The following is a 7,317-nucleotide window of genomic DNA, read 5'->3' as shown; positions in this document are numbered from 1 at the left end:
GCAGCCCCTCAGTTCAGCCTCTGTCTGAAACAGGCCGTTTTAGCTTCCTGTCTCTTTAAGGCCCCGCCTCCTGACAAGCCCACTCTGTTCTGATTGGTCAGCTTCAGGAAGCTTCCTCCGGCTCCGTAGGCTACGTAAACAAACTATAGTACCCTTCTTTACTCCAAATATAAACTGTATATGTTACGTAATATGAGAGTGGACAACATGAACAACACATGGAAACACCTTAGCAACTACCTTAGCAACCAAGGCTACGGAACGGACGGCCATTTGTGGGCATGTACAAACAATCTGATGTCATCATGAGGAGGAAGTAGAGGTAACACTGCAAACAAAGCGTTTAGAGCAGGTTGAAGCCCTGACTTTTGACTTGAAGGCAGCATTTCTACATACGTTCACCTCAAGTCTTTAAACTTTTGCCATTTTTGGCATCATAACAGTATTTAAATCACAAAAACATGTTATCTCCTCTGTAAGATTTGTGGCATGTTGAATGTTTTACAGAAATGGTTCAACCTAGTGAGATAGCAATTGTGACTTTTACATAAAAATGATTCAAGACCTTATTGAGACATGACATTGACATGAAAATTGTCATCACATTGATGTAAAGGGGGCGCCTGCCTGAAAGACAAGGGTTCTGATAGCAGATCCCATTAAGGAGCCAGTTCCCTGTCAGTGAAATATCCATATTCATTAAAGAACAAGTTCACAATTATTCAAGTGTGTCTTAAACTAACAGTCAGGAGCCCATAGAAGAGTGAAACCTGTTTTTCTTGCTGTAATCATTCCTCCTGTTCATACTGACCATTAGAAGATCCCTTCACAATGACCTTACAATGGAAGTGATGGAGGACAAAATCCACAGTCCTCCTTCTGTGCAAAAATGTATTTAAAAGTTTATCTGAAGCTAAAATGAAGCTTCAGCGTCCAAATGAGTCAAATCAAGTAGATATCTTTCAACGTTACAGTCTTTTTAGTGCCAAAGTTCCTCTTTTTGTTACTATACTTCCACCTGCAGCTCAACAGGGAAACACTGTCCGAGGAAACACAAAGAGGGAATTTGATGCTAAAAAGACTGTAAATGTGTCAGATATCCACTTGATATGACTAACTCAGACTGCTGAAGCTGAATAGAAGCTTCACACAGACTTTTAAATGCATTTTTGCACTAAATGTGGATTTTGGCCTCCATCACTTCCATTGAAAGCACATTTGAAGGATCTTTTAATATCCAGTATGAACAGGAGGACTGATTACAGCGAGGAAAACCTCTTTCACTGCTCATATGGACACCTGACTGTTGTTTTAAGACACACTTGAAAAATTGTCAACGTGTCCTTTGAACTCAGCTGATCACCTCTCGTCACTTTCAGAATCTCCCAGTTAAACTTTAATTTCATTTCAGATCAACATTTGCATGTGATCAGTTTCATACTTGTGAATCAGTAGCTTGAGCAGCTTGTGATGTACAGGAGGCTGCAGTTCTTAACTGTTAGATGCATTTCATTAACATTTCATATATGATGCTGCTCAGATCATTTTCAGGTTGCGGACATTAATCAGGCTGCCACTAAAAACTTTGTTTGTGCTTCTCAGCCAACAAGAGGTGATTAGACATCTTTGTAGATATTTCAGCTTTTAGTTACTTGCAAACGTTGACAGATTCAATAAGTACAAGTAGTAGAGAGTAAAACGGAGAGATGGAATGAAAAGAAATGAAGAATAAAAGACAAAACACTTCCACACACATTAGATTTTTGCTAAACGATGCAGCAGTTGAGGTGTGGTGTCCAAAGGGCAAAGAGGAGCAGTGTTCAAACAGAGCACAGGATCCTGCTATCTGCTGTTGTGTGTGTGTGTGTGTGTGTGTGTGTGTGTGTGTGTGTGTGTGTGTGTGTGTGTGTGTGTGTGTGTGTTCATGTGTCGTCATTCAGACCTTTGTCCCGGTCCCTTTGCCTCCAACAACAGTCCTATCTTGACACTGATAGAGACTATCAGCAGTGTGTGGACAGGCGATTATAATCGGACTGTGTATGTGCAGAAAAAAGCTGATGAGATGGGCCATCTTGAACTTGAGGTCTGAAGAAGACGCTGTTTAAAAACATTAAACATAAAAAAATAACAAAATGTTGACTTCTAACTTTGCTCTTTAACTGCTGTTTCTATCAGTAAATGCAGGTGTTGCATAATCTGCATTATTATGACAGTTAATTTTATGATTTTGCATAATTTGTCCTGATAGAAGCCAGTAGTGTAAACGCTAAATTAAAGAGGCCCAAGTATTGAGCCTTGGGGAACTCCACATGTAATGCTGACTCCTTCGGATGCAAAGTCAAGGACGTCATTTCCCAACATGAATTTATCACCTTTGCCAACAGCTTGTGGACATGAAAGTACAGACATTTGTGTGTGCAAATGCACTTTTTTTTCACTGAAACTGAAGCCTTTTCAGCCTGATCTGATGTGTTTTTACCTCAATTTTCAATCTGCGTCTTTTTTGCAACGATTTTAGAAACACTGAAGCCCACTGAGTCCAAACTTCCCCAGCAGAGTCCCAACCACTTAAGATTTTTATGCTAGCCACCATATTTAAGCAGTATTTAAAAAAGCAAAACATAATCTTATTGTCTAAATGTTGTTTCAAAGCGTTGTCTCCAGATATGTTACTCTAGTGAAAACTAGTAATCTCTAAATCACTTACGATCTAAAACAGTCCATTTTTAGTCACACAAGTATTTAAACAATTTGTTTTGTTGTATTTGATGAAGTGATTCATTTTTCTTCAGACTCTACCTGATAACATGAGATCCCCAGAAATAGATTCCCAGAAATATTACAAGCAGGTCCTCAATGGTATCTATGCAGCTGTTTGTATGAATGCAAACGTAATTTAATTTAAACAATTCTGCAAAACTTTAATCTGCATCGCAAAACAATCTGGATCTTAGAGTCCTTGTACCTGCATGTGTTTGACGGTGAAAGGTGTCTAAATTAAATGATCTGGTTTCATGTCTCCAGATGTAAAAATATTAGAAACTAAAAGTGAAAAACTGTCTTCTACACGTCTTTATATACATGTGAACTCAGTAGAGATAAAGTAGGTCCACGTTGTGAGTAGCAACGGCTGTGCTCGTCTCTCATTTTTGGGTAAACAGTGGATAATGAGAGCGGAGCTGCACCCTCTCTGCCTCTTCACCACCATAAAGTTTATTGGGGGGGGTGGATGCAGTAAAATGGTTTCAGCACAGAGACACAGAAATGTTTGTTGAGGAGGCGTGATGTACTCTGATAGCAGCGATGGACGACAGCCAGAGGATTCACCGAGTGCCACAGAGATGTTTTATAAGGTTTGTTCTCACGCAAGTGAGAGTTGTGAAAAACTGATCTTTACACCAGAATCTGTTGGTTATATTCACTATTTACAGATTTCTGCGAAAGATCAAGTAAAGCTAAAATTATGTAGAAACAAGACGAAGTAGACGAGTGATGTGCTGCTTGGATCTGCTCAGTAGAGCCTCTTTCAGACCCCTGTATGTTAATCTGATGGTAATTTAACATGTTGCTCTCATGTCTGAATAAAACGCCCAAGCTATGAATATTACACAATACAAAAAAGTTCACAATAGACCTTTATAGTGAGTTTCAGCTCATTGTTTATCTGTCCGGCTGCAACTTCACTATTCTGGTTCACTCTCAGCGTCTCATAGCGTCGTTTTCAGAGGAAAAAGCTGTAAAAAGCCGCTGAACACTACCTGCTAACAGACACAGTTAGCTGTAGACTAGCTGGTGAACATAGTGGAGCATTTAGCAGCTAAAGAGCCAGATATTTCCCTCAGGAGTTGGTAGAGAGTAAAAACAGAACTAAAAGAGAGTGAATATTGGACTTACATTCACCAGGTGGACAGAAACACGACTCCACATGAATGATAATGTTGCTCCGTAACTGCTGGATGTGGAAATAAAAGCAACTGTTTGCTAACATGTTCAACATATCAAATTAAAAGCTGATGATATGTCAGAGTTGTGTTCACTACTTGTTTCTGATGGAAACTAGTGGACAAAAAATTGCAGGTTTAAAATATTTTAGCGATTATTCATTCATACGACTTACTTTTCTAGTTCTTTAGCCCAATTTTCAAACATATTTTAATGTCAGACATTGAATGCAAAAACCAGGAACAACTTCCAATACTGTCAATAAACCAGACCAAGCAAGACAATATATATTATTATTATTGTATGAAGTTTTTCACTCTTAAGTCAATAAATTAGAATCTGAAGTAAATATCTGCTGGTTTAGTCCATGAGATATAATTTTATGGAGGAGGTTCTCTGTGTTTATTGGCTTGTGAAGCTTCATCAGATGAAGAAATTTAACATCTTTTGTCGCTTTGAAACATTTAATGAATGTGAAACTGCTCAGTGAGGAGCATAAAGAGAGTTTTTATGACAGAGCGGTGACGGCGATAATGAGGAACAACATCCTCGGCTGTTATCATCGAGGTCAAATGTTCATCTGGCAGCCAGTCAGAGGCCAGTAAAGACCAGGATGTCGAGCACCTCGTTGCAAAGCTGGAAAACAGCAACCAACTGATTATCATTTCACTTATATAAGACAAAAGTTTGAGTTAATATCTCATATTTTTAATTATAAATCCAAACTTCTTTGTGTGTGTGTTTGGTGGGAATGAACATCAATAGATTCTGTTCCTTGGAAAATTTTCATATTAAACAATCATTATCACTATCAACAGTGTCAATATCAGATATCTGTATCAGTCTGTCCTTCCTGGTAACCCCACACACACACACACACACACACACACACACACACACACACTGGACATGCAGTCAGTGTGTGTTTGAGAAGAGACACCAGCGACAGCGTGACGACTTGACAGGGGCGGCGGCCATTTCAGGGCACATTTCATCTCTCCAAAAACAAAATGGCTGACAGCAAAACATCGCGGTGATGACCTTGAACGAAACCGTTGGGCCTCAGGTTTGGACGCGGCGTTACACTTAAAAACCAAAAAGTCCAAATAATCATGTCGATGTGCAGTCAGACACCCGGTTTAACAGTTCAGTTCAGGAGCTCGTCCGTCTACGCTGCTGCTGCTAAAATCTGTTTGTAGCCCAATCAAAGATGTTTACATCATGTGTGACAGAGCCAATAATTAGAGCAAATAAAGGAAATGACAACAAAGTGAGCAAATAACTCTCGCCTCTCGCCGGTGTCCATAAACGCTCAAGGAATCGTCCCTCGCAGCAGCTCATCCAGACTTATACAGCCGCGTGTTTATGGGCCATTTTACCATAAACTTTCATTTACAATATACTTACTGCCCCTAATACGCCCCTTATTGGCCACATTGATTGTGGACAAACAGTGGAGTTGTAAAGGAGTAGTGCTGGAACGGTAGTATGCTGTAAAGAGCAGATAATAGTGAAGACATGACGGGGACTACTGGTATTCACCCAAAACAGCTCCGTTAAAACTCTGCAGATTCTTAATGAGCTTCGGTCTGTTTGTCTTCAACTAATCTCGTAAGTTACAGCTCATCAGAGGTGGAGAATGAACACAGAAAAACACACAATGAAAATATAAATAAGAAAATTAGCTTAATTATTTTTTAAACACAGTTTTAAAAAATTTAAAAAAAAAACAAAATTACATGTAATTTTAGAGAGAAAAATAATGGAGAAATAAATAAAATGAAGCAGATTCTTAATGAGGTTTGGTCTGTGTCACACAGTGTTTGTAAATGATAAATAAATAAATACACAAACATGCACAATGAGGGTATAAAAAATAAAGTATGAAAATGTAAAGAATTACAAAACAAATGTACAGTTTTATATGTAAAAAAAATAATAATGGACAAATTATCAAAATCTAATACAATAAAAATGGGAAGAAACACTTTTTACTTGCACTTTTAATAATATTTTCTTTACAAATATATGGAGTGAAAATCTTTTCAAATTCACTCAATTTTAAAAAATAATTAAGTTTTAAGTATAAATACATGAAAAGAGTGAATTTCAAAAATTACAAAGATTATGAGAATTTAAAAATACTGCATTAAAATGAATTTTAAAAAACACATAAATTGTATTAAAACTACATTAAAGTATAATTTTTTTTTTACAATTATAGATTTTAAATATTACATTTTCTACTGTTTGTGTCTCCAGATGTTTTACAGCAGCTGTATTCAGCTGAAACAAGGAGTTTTATGAACAGTGATTACAGTCTATCAGTCGAGCACGTTATTGTCTCCAATTACCGCTCATCATACAGTAAAGTGTTGCAGCCCCATTAACCCACATCTCACACACTTATCAGCGGAACAATTTCAATTAAGTGAAGTTTATATTATTTTAGTGACAGTGTAATTTATTATTATTTTACTGCCTTTAATGTGAGAGGCGGCTTCACGTAACAAAGCAACGTGTGAAAACTGTTTATTTAATACTTAACTGTTAAAGACCACCTCATTATTTATTCATATTTTAAAAGAGATCTATAACAAAACAAAGGAAGGTAAAGTAAGGTTATTTTATTTATATAACTCCATTCAGACACAATGTAATCCAGAGTGCTTTACAAAGGCATAGAAATACATTTAAAATAAGACAAAAAGACATTAAGATTGAATTTAAACAACAATAAAAACAACAAAACAAACAAAAAGGAAACATAATATGAAGGTGTTACTGCGAGGAAAACAACAATATATTAATTAATGAATTATAACAAGTGGACCAGCTTGTTGATTTGATTGATCACCCGTGTAATTGATTCTGTCAATCAATTAAACATCAACTTCCTCAGATTATTGATTTGTAATTCTGAAAGATTTTTCCCAAATTTGGTTTAAATTTTGAAGAGAAGGCAAAGATGATTTTAACCAGTTTAACATTTAATAAATGATTTATAACATACGATAATGTAGTTATAAGCCGATATAAGGACATTTTTAAGTGTTTATTAATTAAAACTTGATATATTTTATATTATCACAGCTGTTTTTTCACTATATTGTCATTAATTATGTTTTTATGCAGCAGCAAACACTTATGAGTGCCCACAGAAATACATTAAAACTCTTAAATCCACTTATAACAACATAATAGTGAGTTATAAACCAATAATGGAATGTTTATATTGTGATTATTACTGGTGTCATCTGTGTTTGTCTTCGGGATTCACCTGCAGGTGTTCGGCCTGCAGGGCTCCAGGTTAGTGAAGTCTCTTTCCCTCCAGTTTCCAGTTTTAGTTTCTTTCATTTGATTTAATAAATTATA

This window comes from Thunnus maccoyii, chromosome 13 (assembly GCF_910596095.1).
Source record: "Thunnus maccoyii chromosome 13, fThuMac1.1, whole genome shotgun sequence".
NCBI lineage: Eukaryota > Metazoa > Chordata > Actinopteri > Scombriformes > Scombridae > Thunnus > Thunnus maccoyii.
This window is presented reverse-complemented; position numbering follows the sequence as displayed.